At 40.6% G+C, this 20,676-nt stretch overlaps 1 pseudogene; it reads right to left on the bottom strand.

Annotated features, from left to right (window-relative positions):
- Positions 1-280: 280 nt before the first annotated feature.
- LOC103302860 (farnesyl pyrophosphate synthase-like) lies at positions 281-10,155 on the bottom strand (annotated as a pseudogene).
- Between the last annotated feature and the right edge of the window lie 10,521 nt (positions 10,156-20,676).

Genomic DNA, 20,676 nt, shown 5'->3' with positions numbered 1-20,676 from the left:
AATGTATATATAATTACATAAAATAAGCACTTAAAACAATTTTAAGTGCTTATTTTATGTAATTATATATATATATAATTAATATACTAATATGCTCATAATTCCGCTATAGATTTTTTAAAAAATCTTATCTGCTTTTATTCCTTCCTTAAATGTCTGTATAGCTCACATTTATTTCAGTGTTTCATATTAGAAGTGTTTGGAGATGTGTTTTTTTTTGTGAGCAGAAATATGACATAAGAACTTAACTCTTGTCTAATATGTTAATATTAGTGAGGATTTACTGTAATTTATTGAGAGAGTCCCCTCCCTGCCCTGGAAGTCTCCAGGTCACTTTTTTTCACTTGTAGATCTTGTCCGCTAGCCGCAGGAAGATGGCTGGGGGCAGAAGCAAAGGTTACTTACTGCTCAATGAGACACACAAGGTGGCTGTAACTGTCTTCCTCAAACTTCATGAACACAGTCTGCAGATTCAGCTCTTCTAGAGTGCCTTCACCAGGGCTACCTTCTCAGCCTCTTTCTGCTCATACTTATCCTGCAGGATCTGACACTGTTCCGTAAAGGCCCATTGCAGACACTGAACCACCAGCCAGCTAGCTGCATTTTTTTGTCCTGGATGTCAGTGCCAATCTTGCCCATCACACTGGAGTCCCCAAAGAGGTCAAGGTAATCATACTGAATCTGAAAGCGCTCTCCCATCTCCACTAGAATCTTCTTGTCATTGGCAAGTTCCTTTTCCCCATTAATGCCTGCCATATACATGGCACCAGCTACAGAAAGGTAGAAAGAGTAGAAAGCTGTCTTATACTTGACAATAGATTTGTACCTCTTTTCAGTGTATCTGCCAAAATCCACGTTGTCCCAAGGGGCTGTGATGAGGTCTAGGATCTGTCCAATATCATTCTGATAGGAATTCTGCAGGAAGATGTTGATCAGGTTCAGGTAATAGGGATGCTCTCGGCAGTAGAGCTTCGGCAGATGCTAGATACATCCTTACAGAAGCATAGCATCATTGATGGTATCCAACCTATGCCTGGCTTCTGATACCAGCATATGTGCCCTCGTCAGGTGAGGGGTGACGCCATGATGTCATCTGACACCAGAAAGAAAGCTTGACACATTTCCACACACCAGCCCATAGGCAAGGCCCATTGGAGACTATCAGCATCCTGCTTTCTTGGTTCCACCAGATCCTGGAATGCTATGAGCACTGTCATACCCCTCTGGTACTTGCCTCCAATGACATTGTACTCCAGGACCTCCTTGAGCTGGGCAATAGCATCTCCTGTATCTGGGTGTCCCATGTCATTCTCAGTTAGCACCTGACAATTAGGGAGAAGTGCTGTTGTGATCTCTAATAGCATTTCCCATTAATGGAGACCAGGGTTTCACAGTGAAATGGCTAAATAGAGGCCTGTGGCAAAAAAAAATGTATAAGAATGACTCTGATATATCTTACTTTTCTTAGTTTTTTTTTTTTTTTTGAATGACATAAAAGACTATTGCAATCATCTCAAAAGAGCTCCAGAGCTAGGTGATAAACTATAAGATGATTTTCACTTCAATAAAGGAAATAATTGCAATGAATGAAAACATGAAATGCATTAAAATTCATCCATTCAAAATTATATTTAGAAATGGAAACTCATAGATCACCTTGTGAGGATACTAACAAGCCAATTAATTTTCAAATCTGAAATAGAAAAAAAAGATAAATTACGCATTTTTACTGCCCATTCTATACAAACCCTATCTCAGAATAACCAGATAGTTGACTTGAAAAATGTTTATTTATTTATTTAATTAATTACTTATTTATATTGTTGACAGTATTACAGATGTTCCCCATTACCCCCCTTAGTTGTCCCCCTCTACCCAGTCCCTGCCCCACCCCAGGCTTTCACCACATCATTGTCTGTGTCCATGGGTTATGCATACATGCATATATGTTCTAGTTAATTACAATAGAAGAAATGATATATTTAGAATTATCAACATTTTGCATATCAGATTGCTTTCCAATCAGAATGCTTTTAATAAATTTATGCTTTCACTAGCTTTGAGTTATTTTATTTTAATTTATTTTACTATTTTACTTAATCCTCATCTGAGGATATGTTTTAGTGATTTTTTTTAAAGAGAGAGGAGGGTGAGGGTGGAGGTAAAGAGAAACTTTGATAGTTTGTGTCCTGTGTGCCATGACCAGGAATTGACCCCACAACCTAGATAAGTGCCCTGACCGGGAATTTAACTTGCCACCTTTGGGTGTATGGGATGAAGCTCCAACCAAAAAAGCCACTTGGCCAGGGCCTATTCTATCTTTTTATTAAATTTATTAGAATTACATTAGTTAATAAGTTTATGTATGCCTCAAGTGTATATTTCTATGATATATCATCTTAATATTGCATAATGAGCCTAATACCCAAAGTCAACCATCTTCTGTCACCATATACTTGACTGTCTTTACCCTTTGTTACACCCTATCCCCTTTCCTTCTGTTAACTGCCATACTGTTTTCTGTGTCTATGACTTTCTGTTTGTTTGTTTTTCTTGTTTGTTTATTTGTTGGTCTCTATTTTATAATCCCACATATGAGTGCAATCATATAGTTCTTAAACTTTTTCTGTCTGACTTATTTTGCTTAGCATGATATTCTAAAGGATCATCCATGTTGTTGCAAATGGAAATATCTCAGCTTTTCTTATGGCTGAGTAGTATTCCATTGTATATAGGTATTAAATCTTGTTTATCCAATTATCTATGGAAGGACACTCCCGTGACTTGGCCACCATGAATAATGCCACAATGAGCATAGGGGTGTATATGTGTTTGAGAATAAATGTTGGTAAATTTTTGGGGGTAGATACCTACAGGAAGGGTTGCTGGGTCATATGATAATGATTCTTAATTTTTGAGGAACCTCTATACTTCATAGTGTCAGTACCAGTTTACATTGCCACCTGCAGTGAATGAGGGTTTCTTCTTTTCTACAACTTCTCTAACACTTGTTACTACCTATCTTGTTGATAATAGCCATTCTAACAAATGTGAGGTGGTATCATATTGTAGTTTTGATTTGCATTTCCCTAATAGCTACTGAAGTGGAGCATCTTTTCAAACATCTGTTGGGTATTTGTATGACTTTTGGGAGAAGTGTCCCTTCAAGTCCTCTGCTCATTTTTTTAAAACAATTGTTGTTTTTCATATGTCCACTTTTTACCTTCGTTGACCCCTTCTAGATCATTGCCACCCTACCCCAGGATTTCACCACACTATTGTCTGTGTCCATGGGTTATGTATATATGCACACAAGTCTTTGGTTGATCTCTTCCCACCCACCTTCCCCCATTGAGTTTCCACACTTTGTTCCATGCTTTTATGTCTTTGGATCCACTCCATTCATTATTTTATTTTGTTACTTAGATTCCACATATGAGTGAGACTATGTGATACTTGTTTTTCTCTGACTGACTTATTTCACTTAGCATGATACTCTCCAGGTCCCTCCATGCTGTCTCAAAGGGTAAGAGATCCTTCTTTTTTACTGCTTCATAGTACTCCATGGTATAAATGTGCCATAGGGTTTGTATCCTCTCATCTACTGATGGTCACTTGGACTGTTTACAGATCTTAGCTATTGTAAATTGTGATGCTATGAACATATGGGTGCATATATTCTTTCTAATTGGTATTTCAGGTTTCTTAGGATATATTCTTAGAACTAGGATCACTGGGTCAAAACAACCTGGGTACTAGCACAAGAATAGGCATATAGATCAATGGAAAATAACAGAGCCTCCAAAATTGACTGAAGCCATTATGCTCAATTAATATTTGATAAAGGAGGAAAGAGCATTAAATAAAGACTGTCTCTTCAGTAAATGGTGCTGGCAAAACTGGACAAGTACTAGTAAATGCAAAAAAAAAATGAAAACTAGATCACCAACTTACACCATACACAAGAATTAACTCAAAATGAATATGTAAGTTATGAAACCATAAAGGTATTATAAGAAACGATAGGCAGAAAAATCTCAGACATCTTATATAGCAGAATTGTCACAGATAGGACAAGAGAAACTAAGGATAAAATAAACAAATGGGACTACATCAAAATAAAAGGTTTCTGCAGAGCAAAGAAACCATCAACAAAATGAAAAGGGAGCCCACTTGTATGGGGGAACATATTTGCCAATGATACACCTGATAAAGGGTTAATATTAATATATATATATATATATATATATATATATATATATATATATATAAGGAACTCATACGATTTAACAAAAGGAAGACAAATAATCCAATTAAAACTGGGCACATGATCTAAATAGACACTTCGCCAAAAAGGGAAGGTTTTTGATGGTTGTTTCCATTTTCTCACTGCTGATCAGTCTATGTAGATTTTTCAGTTCCTCATGATTCAGTCTGGGCAGATTATATGATTATAGAAACACATGTTTTCTAATATCTTCTATATTATTGAATTTGGGGCATATAGACATTCATAATATTCTAGCATGGTTCTTTATATTTCTGTGATGTCTGTGGTAACTTTTTCTTTCATTTTTTATTTTGTTTACTTGAATATTTTCACTTTTTTCCTTACTGATTCTATCTGGGGGGTTATCAACTTATTAATCTGTTTCACCATTGAACCAGCTCTTTGTTACATTATTTTTTAATATATTTTTATTGATTTCAGAGAGGAAGCGAGATGGAGAGAGATAGAAACATCAATAATGATAGAGAATCATTGATGGGATACTTCCTGCACACCCCCCACTGGGGATCAAGCCTGCATCCCAGGCAAGTGTCCTTGACCAGAATTGAATCTGAGACCCTTTAGTCTGTAGGTTGATACTCTATCCACTGAACCGAACTGGCCAGGGCTGTTGCATTATTTTAATAGTCTTTTTGGTCTATATTTCATTTAATTCTGCTCAAATTTTTATATGGCTTTTTTTCCTTTCTTCTGCTGACTTTGGATACTTTTTTGTTCTTCTTTTTAAAGTGTTTTTAAGATGTAATGTTTGATTATTTATGTGAATTTTTTCTTGTTTTGTTTTTTTTTAGATACACCTGTAATTATATAAACTTTCCTCTTAGTACTGCTCATTGCATCCCAAAAGTTTTGATATGTCATATTGTCATTTTCCTTTGTCTCTATATAGTTTTGATCTCACCTTTTATTTATCTGCTGACCTAGTCATCTTTTAGAAGCATGTTGTTTAATCTCCACATATTTGTGGTGTCATTTAGTTTCCTTTTTGCATTTGATTTCTAATTTCAAAGCCTTATGGTCAGAGAATATACTTGTTATAATTTAAATCTTCTTAAGTTTGTCGAGGCTAGTTTTGTGTTCTAACAATATGGTCTAACCTTGAGAATGTTCCATGTGCACTGGAGAAGAAAGTGTAATCTGATGTTCTTAGATGAAAGGCTCTGTAAATGTAAATAATGTCCATTTGGTCCAATATATTGTTTAAAAGGCTATTATTTTTTTATTGAGTTGTTTATTTAAAAAAACATTTTTTCTAACTCAAATTCTTGAAATAATCAATATGATGTAATAGTAAAATAATTTTCTCTTGGCTTCTGTTTCTTCCTCTAATCCCCTATTTCAAGCCTCACCACCTGTAGGGAAACCTGAAATCAATATAGAATCATGAATCAGAGACCCAGAAGAGATTTGGAGGATCATTTGGTGCTCATATGTATGTAGTATTGACTATGACAAAAGAACCATCTGTAATATGTCATTATTTATTTTTTTTAGTTTCCCAACACCAGCCTATATAATAAAGAGGCAATATGCAAATTAACCCTTATACCTTCACAAGATGGCTGCCTGTGACCAGGCCAGCAGCGGGGGTTAGTGAGGGATGACCAAACGACTGAACAGCAGACTGCGTGGGGTGACCAGGCCTGCAGGGGGGCAATTGGGGCGACCAGGTCAGCAGGGGGGCGGGCAGTTAGGGGCAACCAGGCCTGCAGAGGGGGGCAGTTGGGGGCAACCAGACTGACAGGGGGCCAGTTGGGGGGATTAGGCTGGCAGGGGGGCATTGAGAGGCAATCAGGCCGGCAGGGGAGGCAGTAAGGGATGACCAGGCCGGCAGGGGGGTTAGTGAGGGATGACCCAATGACTGAACAGCAGGCTGTGTGGGTGACCAGGCCTGCAGGGGGTGGGGGGCGTGAGGGGCGACCAGGCTGTCAGTGTGGGAAGTTGGGGGCAACCAGGCCAGCAGGGGGTTCAGTTAGGGGCAACCAGGTAGGCAGGCAGGTGAGCAATTAGGAGCCAGCAATCAAGGATTGTGAGAGGGATATCCAACTGCCAGATTGGGCCTAAACCAGCAGTTGGACATCCCCCAAGGGGGCCCGGATTGGATAGGTGCAGGCTGGGCTAAGGGAACCCCCCTCCATGGATGAATTTCATGCACGGGGCCACTAGTTTAATTATAATTCAGTGAGTGCAGAAATGTGCCTGGTTAAAATGCTTACTTCCTCAGAATTCATTTCAGCTAAGGTAGCACATAGCATAGTACTGACTAACAAATAATAAATCAAGGGATTCTGAGAAATCCCTTAGTCTTTCTGACACAATAATCATACTTCTTAGTTACCACATAGTTTCTTCATTCTTGGAATGCAGACATGATGCCTAAGGTACATTAGCCATCATATGATCATGAAGAAAAAAGCCATATACTAACAATAGGCAGAACAGAAAGAGACATCGAGTCTGGATTTCTAAAGTCATCAATGATTATAACAGTGTATTGTTCACACCTCCCTTTCTGTTTCAATCACTGTGGTAGGGTTTTCTGTCGTTTTGTATTAATTTAGCAAATAACATTCCTAATTTATACTAAATGCTCATTGACTGATGGGCACTTGGACTATTTCCAGATCTTGGCTATTGTAAGTAATGCTATTATGAACATAGAGTTACATATATTCTTTCTGATTGGTGTTTTGGGATTTTTACAATATAGTCTCAGAAGTGGGATCACTGGGTCAAAAGGCAGTTCCACCTTTAAATTTGTAGGTAATGTTCACATGTGAAGCCCTCAGAGGCTTGTATTTTATTGGGAGTTTTTCTTTATTACTGCTTCTATTTCACTAGTTATAACCTTCTTATTCAGATTATTTGATTCTTTCTCATTTACTTTTGGAAGATTTTATGTTTCTAGGAATTTATCTATTTTTTCCAGATTGTCTAATTTGTTGGCATATAGTTGCTTGTAAATTTTTTCTCACAATTCTTTGTATTTCTCTGGTGCTAGATATTACTTCTTCTCTCTAATTTCTGATTATATTTATTTGGGTCCTCTCTCTGTTTTTCATGATAAGTCTGTTTAAATGTTAGTCAATCCTGTTTATCTTTTCAAAGAACCAGCTCTTGGTTTCATTGAACTTTTGTATTGTGGATTTTTTTTTAGACTCTATGTTGTTTATTTCTGCTCTTTATTATTTCCTTTCTACTCACTTTGTGTTTTGTTTATTTTCCAGTTCCTTTAAATGTAATGTTAGATTGTTTCATTGATTCTTTTCTTTTTTAAAATATATTATTAATTTTTTACAGAGAGAAAGGGAGAGGGATAGAGAGTTAGAAACATTGATGAGAGAGAAACATTGATCAGCTGCCTCCTGCACACTCCCTACTGGGTATGTGCCCGCAACCAAGGTACGCTCTATCCACTGAGCCAAACTGGTTAGGGCTGATTGTAACCTTTGCTTTCTTCCTTGATCTCATTCTTAACACATTCATTGTTTAGTATAATGTTATTCAGCCTCCATGACTTTGTGTTTTTTTTCAGGTTCCTTTCCCTCACTCCCCCACCCCCACCCCATGAATGATTTCTAGTATCATACCATTATGGTCACAGAAGATGCTTGATATTATTTCAATCTTCTTAAACTTATTGAGACTTATTTTGTGTCCTAACATGTGGTCTATCCTAGAAAATATTCCATGTGTACTTGAAAATAATGTATGTTCTGATGCTTAGGGGTGAAATGCTCTGAAGATATCAGTTAAATCCATATGATCTAGTGTGTTATTTAAGTCTACCATTTACTACTTGATTATTTGTCTAGAAGATCTATCCATTGATATCAATGGGGTGTTATAATTTTCTATGACTGTATTACTGTCAATCTCTCCCTTTATCTCCATAGATATTTGCTTTTTATATTTAGGTACTCATATGTTGGGTGCATAAATGTTTATCAAACATTTATCCTCTTGTTGGTTATTTCTTTTATCATTATATACATACCTTCTTTGTGTCTTACTATAGCCTTTTAAAAGTCTATTTTGTCATATGTAAATATTGCTACCCCAGCTTTTTAAAATTTCCTTTTGCATTAAATATCTTTTTCCATCTCTTTACTTTTAGACTGTGTGTATCTTTTGTTCTGAGGTAGGTCTCTTGTATAATGCATATTTATTGGTCTTGCTTTCTTATTCAGTCAACTATCCTATGTCTTCTGATTGGAGCATTTAAGCCCTTTACAGTTAAAGTGATTATTCATAGGTATATATTTATGGTCATTTTATTTTTTAACTCTTTTTCCTTCTACTTTAAAAAAAATGATTTGAGAGAGAGTAAGGGATAGAGAGAGAGAGAGAGAGAGAGAGAGAGAGAGAGAGATAGAGAGAGAGAGAAAGAGATCAGAGAAAAACATCAACCATTTGCCTTTTGCACACACCATGAGCAGTGATTGAACCCACAACTTGGGTATGTGCCCCAACTAAGAATCGAACCTGCCACCTTCTGATGTATAGATCATACTCCAAAAAGCCAAGAAACTCCAGCCTGGAATCTTGTATTTCTTAAAGCAAGCCCTTTAACATTTTTTTTTTTTTTTTTTTTTTTGTGATACTGGTTTAGTGGAAAGAAACTTCTTTAGCTTTTTCTTGCCTGAGAAGCTCTTATTTCTCCTTCAATTTTAAACTATAGCTTTCCTGGGTAAAATATTCTTGTAGATTCTTTCATTTCATTACTCTGAATATTTTATGTTATTCCTTTACGGCCTTAAATATTCCTGTTATGAGATTAGCTACCAGTCTTATGGAAACATTAATGCAGATAATAAACTACTTTTCTCTTTTTGCTTTTAAGATTCTCTCTTTGTCTTTAACCTTTGACATTTTAATTATGATGCCAGCAGGATGTGGCTGGGAACCCCCCTGCAGGCTGTTCTCAGCATTTAGAATTTAGAATTTAGAACAAAGGAAAATTTTTGTGGTTTGGACCTTTAAAAAGGACTGCCTACACCTAGGACAGTGCGGTCCTGTGGACTCCACCTGCATGTGGTGCTCTCGCGGCCGTCCTGGCCAGTTCAATAAATCATTGCCTGCTTTTTTTAATCAATTAGCAGCCTCTGGTGGTCTTATTTTTGACTCCAGGGTTCGACCCCACAACAGTTAGGAAGTTTCATATCACTATTTCTTCAAATAGGTTCTAAATCTCTCTCTCTCTCTCTCTCTCTCTCTCTCTCTCTCTCTCTCTCTCTCTTTCTAGCTCTCTCTCTCGTATCTCCTCCTTCTGGTACCCCTATTATGTAAATGTTGTTATTCAGTGATGGGCAACCTTTTGAGCTTGGTGTGTCAAACTTCACCAAAAAACTGAGCATAACTCGGGTAGTGTGTCACTTTGAGGAAAAAACATTATTTCGCAAATGTTTCATCCTCAGGAGCAGCAAAGGTTTCATCCTTGGCATGCGGCCGCCTCAGCGGCCGCGTGTCATCAAAAATGGCTACATGTGTCAGTGCTGACATGCGTGTCATAGGTTCGCCATCACTGGTTGTTATGCTACATGTTGTCCCAAAGTTCCCTTAAATTATCCTGATTCTTTTCAATTTTTTTCCTTTCTTGATTAAGGTATTACATATGTGTCCTTATCCCCTCATTGCCGCCCCCCTCCCCCCGCCCCACTTCCATTCATTCCATGGACACAGACACCAGGGGGATGAGGGCAATTCTTTTTTATTTTATTTACTACCTTGTCTTCCAAATCTCTGATTTGCTCTTCTACTTCATCCAACCTACTTTTTATTGCATTTATTGTATTCTTGATGTCAGATATGGTATTCTCCACTTCTGTCTGGTTATTTTTCATGGCTTCTATATCCTTTTTCATGCTGCTGTGTTCTCACTAAGTTTCTTGAGCATCTTAATAAAAATTAATTTGAACTCTATCTGATAGAGTTTTCTGGAGATTCCTCCTATTCTTTTATTTGGGGTCCGTTTCTTTGTGTCCACATTTAGTCTATCTCTTTGTATTTGACTTTATGTATTACTAGAGGCCCGGTGCACGAAATTCATGCACAGAGGGGGGTTGTCCCTCAGCCCAGCCTGTACCCTCTCCAATCTGGGACCCCTCGAAGGATGTCCGACTGCCTAAACAGGCAGTCGGACATCCCTCTGACAATCCAGGACTGCTGGCTCCTAACTTCTTGACTGCCTGCCTTCCTGATTGCTCCTAACTGCTTCTGCCTGCCAGCCTAATCACCCCCTAACCACTCTGCTGCCAGCCTGTTTGCCCCAACTTCCCTCCTCCGCCAGCCTGGTCACTCCTAACTGCCCTCTCCTGCAGGGTTGATCACCTCCAACTGCCCTCCCTTGCAGGCCTGGTCCCTCTCAACTGCCCTCTGTTGCAGGCCTGGTCCTTCTCAACTGCCCTCCCTTGCAGGCCGGGTGCCTCCCAACTTCCCTCCCCTTCTGGCCATCTTGTGGTGGCCATCTTGTGTCCACATGGGGGCTGGATCTTTGACCACATGGGGGCAGCTATATTGTGTGTTGCAGTGATGATCAATCTGTGTATTACTCTTTTATTAGATAGGATAAAGGCCTGGTACAGGGGTGGGTGCCAGCTGGTTTGCCCTGAAGGGTGTCCCTGATCAGGGTGGGGTTCCTTTGGGGCGTGGGGAGGCCTGAGTGAGGGGCCTGTGGTGGTTTGCAGGCTGGCCACGCCTCCTGGCAACCCAAGCGGAGGCCCTGGTATCTGGAATTCATTTTCCTTCTACAATTGAAACTTTGTAGCCTGGAGCGGAGCCAAGCCTGGGCCTTCCTCGGAGGCTGGCAGCCATTTCTGTTGGGGTTATAATTGAAACTTTGTAGCCTTAAGCGGGTGGGCCCAGCCAGGGTGTGCGGAAAGCTTTGTTTCCCCTGTTGCCGGGGGCAACCCTGGCCTGCTCTCTCAAGCTCCATTCTGCCGCCATTTCTGTTTGAATTTGTTTACCTTCTATAATTGAAATTTTGTAGCTTGAGTGGAGGCTTAGGTCTGGCAAGGGCAGGCAGAAAGCTTGGCTTCCTCTGTTACCTAGGAAACCTTGCTCTCTGTGGCTGTAGCCGTCTTGGTTGGGTTAATTTGCATACTCACTCTGATCGGATGGTGGGCGTCTCTTGTGGGTGTGTCGGAGGTATGGTCAATTTGCATATTTGTCTATTATTAGGTAGGATGTGGATCTAATATAACTTCTAGGCTTTACGGGGGCAGCCTTATGTAGTAGATATCTTGTGATACTCAGTGGTGTGGTCACCTTGATATTTTGAGCTGATTGTTCTGGGAATGTCCTTTGTGTGGGTTATGTGGGCACTACTGGGTAATTCAGGCATGAATGCTGTTGATTCATTCATGTGTGTGATCGACCCTCAGGCTGGCTGACTGTTAGGCACAACATCATCTATGACATGCAAGCTATTGTGCAGGTGCATTCCAATAAAAATTAAAAGGAGGAAAAAAAGAATGAGACAAGTTAAAGGCAAAAACAATAAAAGGAATAAGAAAAGAAAAAAGAAGGAGGAACCAAGATTATGGCATAGTTAAATGCTGGTACACACCGCCTCCCACAACCACAACAAAAGGACAACTGAAATACAGAACAACCATAATTCAGAACTGCCTGAAATCTGGCTGAATGGAAATCCTACAGGTAGATAATTAAAGAAGAAGGCACACTGAGATTAAGAGGATGGTGGAGGCACATAAAGGGATGGTCTAATTGTCACAAGTGCCATGCTTTTAATTGGGAGGGATGTCTTGTCTGTGGAGGTGCCCCCCTGAGGTGCAAGGTGACCCAGCCCCCACATTGGACCCATCAGCCAGGGTTCCAGTGCCAGGAAAAGAAGTCCCTGTAACTTTGTACTGTAAAAACCAGCAGGGATCGTGGCTGAGTGACACAGAGGCTGCTGGAGATCCAGGCAGTTCCCCTTAAAGGGTGGGCAAATGGACTCAGACTCACTCCCTCTGAGTTTCAGCATTGGGGCAGCAGTTTGAAAGAATCCCAAGACATATGGGGAGGAACTAAATTGTCTGGCATCAGGGAGAAACTCAGGGGCAGCTTTCTCCTAGACAAAAGTGCTTACAGAGGTAATTGTTCCTATGCTGAGACCTCCCCTGCCACAGAGCTGGCTGGCAGGCACCATAATTGAGTTTCCATCAACCTGGCCCACACCATTTGCCCCACCCTATTGATTTCCTGAGATCTTGCTCCACCCAATTTGCAACCCCACCTGATATTTGCAGTGGCTTTTTCATATAAATGCCCTGTCTCTGCACAGGCTTCAGACTTTCCTAAAATCTCTCAAACAAGTAGCAGCTGGACCCAGCATGACCTATACCTCTTGATAAATGGCCCCAGGCCCAGCATTAGCAGCAGCCTGCCTTGGTTCATAATTTGGCACCTCCAAGCCCAAAACAAGTAGCAGCCATCTACAGATCACTCAGCAGCTTGTGCCAGGTGGCCCCAGGCAGGGCACAGGCAATGGCTGACTTTGAACCTTTTGGGAGACCCTAGGCCCTGGTGGACAGCTTCAGACCACACCAGATTATAACTCTGTCACACTCAACACACTCAAGGGGAGGACTTGGTGAGCACCAAAGCCCCATTGAAGCAAGTCCTGCTCCATAGTGGTGTCTTCCGCACAGCATCTCTTCCACTGTAGGCACAGCTAATTCTCACAGGAAATAGACCTGAGGGTCAATTCCTCCTACTGATGCCCATAGCAATCAAGGCTCAATTACAGCAAGACAGTACACACAGCCCACACAGGAGTTCACCTAGAGTGCTCAGCTCAGGTGACTGGAGAGGCTGTGCCACTGGGCCCTACAGGACACCTACTATACAAGGCAACTCTATCAATTTCAGGCGACATAGCAGCAACTGTCCCCCAACATCTCTTCCCAGAGCCACAAATCCCAGACTCTACTCAGGTGACTCCAATCTGTATAACCTTTTCTCTGCTGATGCCCTGAGAGTGACTGCGAAAACAAAATTTAGCATGTTGGCCCTTTAAGGGGGTGTTTGTGTCTCCAGTATATTTGGTCTCTCCTTGGTGGACAGAAACCCTGCTGCTTTTTCACAGCTGATTGCTATATTGGCACCTCTTCCTGGTTCTGGTGCTCTGGGCTGGGGAGCCTGGCCTGGGGTTTAGGTCCCACACCTCGCAGGGTAAACCTCCCACAGCTGAGCACCTCAGCCACTGCCTGTGCAAGCAGGGCAAGCCCCTTTTGTTTCTTTGCCTTTTTAGCATTCTCCTCGTGGCTTCTTCTGCAAATCCTTAGTCATAAGACTCCTCTTCAGCTAATGTTCAGTTTGTTATTCAGGGTGATTGTTTCCCAACTTAGTTTTATTTCCAGTTTGATCCTGAAAGGAGGTGAGTTAAAGATCCACCTACTCTACCACCATCTTCAAAGTTTGCTATAAGTACTTTATTTAAAAATTTCATGTGTCCTACATTTGCTTTGTCATCCATTCATATCTTATATCTTACCAATTATATATTCTCAAATAACCTTACTTATAGCAATATACACACAATTCAGTTTTGTCAAGAATGATCTTATATTTTCAATTCATCTGCTATTATATTTATCATTTAGCACAAATTTTAAGTACATAAAAAGGTACAGTCATATGGTTTTATTATATTTTACTGCTCGGAGATGTCAATTATGATTGATAATGGTCCATGTGAGAAAATGCTCACCTGTCCGAATTCAAATAACAGACTTGGAGACAGAAGTATGATGAAAATGAGACTTTTAATATGTCCTCAGGAGTGGGTGTCCATCCCATTGTACAGGCACACCTGAGGCAATGAACGTAGCCTATTTATTTAGGCCCTCCTCCAGTTCCTCATTGGCTGAGTACTATGGAGTCACCTGTTTCCTCATATGCAATGTAGGTCTTGCTGTCTCCCATTGGGCCATTTAAAAAAATGGGCTGAATCCTTTCTAGCTGCCTCCACCTACCCTTGTTTAGCTGAGGCAGATGCCTCAGGGGTTTCCACCATGATGCCGACCCACATCCACAGTTCTTTGTTCCTATATCCCCTTCCTACATTCTGTTTGCCCTGAGGAAATTCAGCAGCTGTTTCCATCAAAAGCCAACCATGCTGGAGAAGGATCACAAAGGTCCATTTCATAGAAATTCTCTCCTCTTCTTTTTACACAATTAATCCTATCTTCATTAGCTGTTCTAAAACCTGTTGGCTTTCTTAGAGGAAGGGAGAGGGAGAGCGAGTCTACACAGGTTCCTCCATTGCCAACTTCAGAACATTTGGATGGTGAGAAGTACATCTCAGGGTAATTTCCATTTCTCCTCCAGTTGGCCCATTGCCCTTGCTCTGCTTATGTCTGTCTAATGGCCTACCACATCCCCTCAGGGATCTTGGCTCTGAATTCTTTCAGGGAAAAGGGCCATAAGGTCAAGCTACTTCCTTGCTGAGGAGGGATGGAGGTTCTCTTTCAGAGCCAAGAGATCCTTGCTGTCTGTCAGGGGCCTGGGCATGGAAGGAGATGTCTAGAAGTGATATTCCCTGAGTACGAGTAGGGCTTATAACCTGGTGGAGACAAACTGTGTTAGAAAATTTCAAAAGTTGTAACAGCAAGAATTATGACAAATGGTCTGATGGAAGGAAAAAAAAATCTCAATTCTAATTATAATTCCCTATTGAAATATAATTTTTCTCCCTAAAATCACCCTTATTTTCTTTAAAGAGTCAAATTAAGACCAATTTATCTATTGCATTAAGTCTCATTTCAATTTGGTCTGATCATTTGCATAAACACAATAAGAATTGAGCACCTTTGCTGGAATTTCATGATTGAGCCTCAATATGCCCCTCAGGGCAGAGAAGTCAAGCTATCCAGCTGCCATCAGGCCTCCTGCAATATCTACAGGGTTAGGTGAATTACTCACCAAGAACCATACCTGCAGTGGCTCCACCTTGGCCCACGCACTACTCCTTGGTCACAGTGTAGCATGCATGAGGGGGTGGGCGAGGAATGCGTGAGTCCTGTTGCTCCCATCCCTCTCCCACAATGGCCGGATATGGGCTCAACACTCCAGTGCCATCCATTTTCAGGGCTACCATGTGACCAAGCAAGATATTAGGCTTTATCCAAGGCACTGTTATTGGCTTCAAGTCTCCAGAGTCTAGAAATGACACTCTTGAACATGACACTCCAGTTTTATTATTCGGTTAATAAAACCACCATTGGAAGCCAGTCTTATTGAATTTATGCAAAGAAATGTGTTGCCATGATTCACTCATTAAGAATTGCCAAATTTTGTAGGGATCATGTACACAATCTACCAAATTGGTTTAAGACCTTCTCCTGATTTTCCCTGCCAGTCCTTTCCATGGATCCTTCAGAAGATGTAACTTTATTTTAATGGATTATAATAAAACAGTGACTGTCTATAAAATGACACAGTTATGGGTTTGATTATAATGCGAATGACATGCAGATTTCTCCTTTAAGCCACTTCCCTCTGGCAATAAGAAATTATCCATTCTTAAGTGTCGTTGGTTTAAGGAAGATAGGACTTACTAGATGACTCCAAACTGGGGTTTATCCATCTAAGTTTCCCTATACCTGGCTTACTGGCCTGTGTCATTTATATAATTTCATTTTAACATTTTTAAGAGATATTTCAAATAAAATACAAGACTTATTCATTAACATATTCAAATCCATCCTCTAGATTCTCTATATGAGGCAAACTCAGATTAATATTTCTGTATCTTATTCCTTTAAAATACTTAGATATTTAATAATTTTTATAGTTCAACCCAGCAAACTCCAAAATTTTAAGTTACCAAATACTTTGGAAAACTATGTTTAGGCATATACCCTTTATTTTTGTTATATTTATAACAACTTTGAGACTTTAAAGCTAATTATTATTATAACCCATGTCATTTTCTTGGCAAATTTTGTAACAAGGATAACTCACCAGGCTCCAGTGGCTTTAATGTGAGAGTACTATTTTTCTTTTTCTTTACAAAACCACTGCTATCGCTACCACTTGCTGGGGAGCACTTCTGAAGACCTGCTCCTCCTAGGATAAAGACTTGGGGAGTTTAAAGGTTTTATTACCCACATTTTTTCTTTCTGAGTAGACTATAACAACATGAAATCTTACATATAAAAATATATCTTAAAAACAGAAACAAACAAATAAAAACTTCTACAATAAAGAAATGGGTACTCTCAAAAGGTTGGGTGGGGATATTAGCCTTGAATGTTATCTCATACCAACCCAGCATAGCAAAATTACCTTTGGTTCTGAGTGGTGCAAAGCCCAAACAGCAGAGACAGAGGATTCCCTATGTTCATTAAATGGCAAAGAGCAAACTAAGTCCCCAAAAGATAGAAAGCCAAAATTACATTTCAGGCACACAGACAAGAATTCTCACTAGCTAAGAGTTTCTTGTGGCTGAAGTCTTGAGAGGGAAAGCAGGAAGAGTCCCTAAGATTAAGAATTCTCTGCAACTGCTGGGACATTCTTGAAATCTCTGCCATGTGTTCAGTCTTGCCACAAATAGCTGGGACTCCCAAAGTGGGACATGCTCCATCTTTAAACAAATTAAGCCAAACAACAAAGAGACAGAAAACATCAACAGGAACACTCTTATATACAACTAGAGGCCCAGCGCACAAAATCATGCCGGTAGGGTCCCTAGGGCCGAGCCTCCTGTGATCAGGGCCATCTTCTGCCTGTTCACCAGTCCCCAGGCCAAAAGCCACCTCCGCTGCCTGGCTGTCAGGCTGTTGGGATCACTAGTTCATCCCCGGCTGCTTGAGGGCTCAGGCCTGCAGGAAAGCAGGCGCCGGCGACTTCACCTCCATGCATGTGTGCCAGGCCGGCCGCTGATGGCATGTACTGACCACTTGGGGCCGCCCACTCAGGGGCTGCCCCTGCCACCACTGCCATTGCTGCTGGGGCTGAGGCACTAACAGAAGCTGTGGGGCATGCCCGTGACCTACCTGCCCTGGCATGAGCAGCCCCGAGTGGGCAGCACGTTCCAACAGCAGCCAGCCTGGCACACGTGCATGGTGGTGAAGTCGTTGGTGCCTGCTTTTCTGCAGGCCTGAGCCCCCGAGCAGCCAGGGATGAGCTGGTGATCCCAACAGCCCGATAGCCAGCCTGGTCCCCTAGCCACCCACCCCGATTCCCCTGTTCACCATTGCTGATCCATCAGAGCCTGTGGGCCGGGGGCAGGGACCAAGAGGTCAGCCGTTCAGCCCAGCCTCCAGTACCCAGTCCCACCCTGCCCCACTCACGGACCTGGAGGGGGAGGGACCAAGAGGTGCTCAATGCACCTAATGGTGATCAGTCCTTTGGTCGTCAAAGTTGTCATGGACACTGGTTTTTTATATATATAGATATTTATAGGCACACACAACCCACAGATAAAAGCTTCACACCATGCTCTTTGCTTGTCCTGCCATAGACACTACAGAATGCCCTGCATAAAATAAAACCACTGAAGTAGAGCAATGTCTCCTGTCCCTGGTTTAGAGGCTGTCCCCCAGAACCTCAGCATTCTCCCCAATGGGCTATCTGGGGGAATGTATTCCCTAGGCCTAGGATTTTTGATTCCCATCCTCAGAAAGTCCCTTGTGACTATTCTATGTGTTCTTTGTGCTCAATTGTCCACTGGAGATTTCTCACACTGTGCTCAATCCCCTATACTGGAGATTTCTCACACTGTGCTCAATTCCCCCATACTGGCGATTTTTCCCACTCCTCAAGATTTGCTTCATCCCTCTCTGGCCATTTCCATCATGTGTACCTTCCTTGTGTCATTTTTGCCATCTTCTGAAAATAAATAAATAAATAAATAAATAAATAAATAAATAAATACATAAAACAGTCTTGGGCCTATTCTATGGTGTCTGTGAAGAGATGGGGCTCAGGCAAAGAGGCCACCCAAAATCAGATGGGATGTGTCTCCCCTTAAGCCGGCCCTCTCTTTCCACATACACAGAGGTCCCAGATGCACTCCCAAATTGTGAGAAGATGCTCACCTGTCTGAATTCAAACAATGGATTCAGAGACAGAGTATGGCAAAAACGAGAGTTTTAATGCATTCTCAAGAGTGGGTGTTCACACCTGGGGCAGTGAACATAGTCTATTTATTTAGTCCCTCCTCTGGTTCCTCATTGGCTGAGTACTATGGAGTCACCCATTTCCTCATATGTCACCTAGGTCTTGATGACTCCCTTTGGGCCATTTAAAAAATTTGGGCTGAGGCCTTTCTAGCTGCCTCCACCTCCCCCTGTCTAGCTGAGGCAGATACCTCAGGGGTTTTAACTATGATGCTGGCCCACATGCACAGTTCTTTGTTCCTATATCCTCTTCTCTCCTTCCTACATTCTGTTTGCCCTGGGGAAATTCAGCAGCCATTTCCACTAAAGGTAACCATGCTGGAGATGGATCACAGAGGCCCATTTTCTACAGTCCACAATGAAAAATTAAGATAAATATCAAGTATAACAAATTGTTGATGGTATACTATCAAACCACTTTTGTAATACTGATTCTTATAAGAACACTTTAAAAATAATTTTATTCTGAGAATATGAATACATTTGAACAATGCACTAAACATTATAAAAGTTGTATAATAAATAATTAGGGAAGATTAAATTCCTTATGTCACAATTATTTGTTACATTTAATTTATTAATACATAATACACACATAAGAGACAGTATGTAGTAATGTAAAAAGTATGGAGTTTTCAGTTAGTCATGGGTTTGAATCTTTTCTATGTTTCCTACTAGCTGTATAACTTTGGGCAAAAGATTAAAACCTTGATCTGAGTTTCCCAGAACAATAATTATAACTACATTGTAGGTTTAATTTAAAGACAAGAGGATAAGGTTAGTGAAATTGCTGTCCTAAAATAAATAAAGAATAAATGGAAGTGATTATTATTATATTATATTCAATAAAAACATAGGTGTACAAAAAAGAAACAAATATATTTTAAATATACGGTTTGTGTTCCTCCAATAAACATTACACATATCTTTAGTTGTCTCTTCCACTTGTGTGTTATTGTAAATAAAACTAAAAGAAACAGAAAGCTACACATAAATAGCTGTGCTAGTGTGATAACTTTCACTAACTTACCTATAGTGATGTAACTCATCTCCATGAAGCAATCCTTGATAGATTTATTTAAAGAGAAATCTACCTATTAGTATTGACATCTTTTTAATATATTCTTGCATGTGCAATGAGAAACTTTTCCACTTTCCAGAGAATGTTTCAGGAAACATAATGCTGTGAGATCAGGGTGATAACTTCTGAGAAAATACAGGGATGGACAAAAGTAGGTTTACAGTTGCAAATACACAAAACACATTACAAACCTATTTTTGCCCACCCTGCATTTGCTTTATAAAACATCAAACTTTTCAAAAAGTTGAATGAAAACAGAAGTCCATAGGGAAGAAAAAGACTCCAAAGAGGAAAGTAGTATATTTACTCTATGTAATAACACATTAATATCCAAGAATAGTACAAGGTCATATTTTCATATTATAGTTGTAGTAAGCTACAAATGAAGGTGATTAGGCTATTAATGTTTTACTCAGTGTTTCGAGGTTTTTATTTTGTACTAGAAGCCTGATGGACAAAATTCATGCAGGGGAGCGGGGTCCCTCAGCTCGGCTTGCATCCTCTCACAATCCAGGACCCCTTGGGTGATGTCAGACTGCTGGGTTAGTCCCGATCCTGTAGTCGGACATCCCTTTCCCAATCCGGGACCACTCGCCTGCCTGCCTGCCTGATAGCCCCTAACTGCCTCTGCCTGCCTGCCTGATTGCCCGTAACTGCTCACCTGCCTGCCTGATCGCCCCTATCCACCTCTGCCTCAGCCCCTGCCTGCTGTGGTGGCCACCTCTGCCTCGGCCCCCAACACTGCAGCTTCACCCAGAAGGTCATCTGGAAGTTCATCCAGAATGATGTCCGGAAGGTCATTCGGCTGTCTGGTCTAATTAGTATATTATGCTTTTATTATTATAGATTTTTCAAATACTTATCAAAACTACATATGTATGAAGCACCCACAAGTTAATATAGTGCTAATTAAGTAAGAAGTGAAGAATGTTATCAAGCTATTTAAGGTTCAATAGAGAATACTTCTCATGCAGTTTCAGTGATATGGATAAAAAACACTACCCATTTTGTTGATGGTTTCTTTTCCTGTGAATAAGCTTTTTAGTTTGGTGTAGTCCTGTTTGTTTATCTTTTCCTGATTTTCCCTTGTCTTCTGAGACATATTGGCTAAAAGATTGCTGTAAAAGATGTCTGAGTTTTACTGCCTATGTTTTCTTCTAGGATTTTTATGGTTT

The sequence above is a fragment of the Eptesicus fuscus genome, chromosome 1 (genome assembly GCF_027574615.1).
Source record: "Eptesicus fuscus isolate TK198812 chromosome 1, DD_ASM_mEF_20220401, whole genome shotgun sequence".
Taxonomy (NCBI): Eukaryota; Metazoa; Chordata; class Mammalia; order Chiroptera; family Vespertilionidae; genus Eptesicus; species Eptesicus fuscus.
This window is presented reverse-complemented; position numbering and strand designations above follow the sequence as displayed.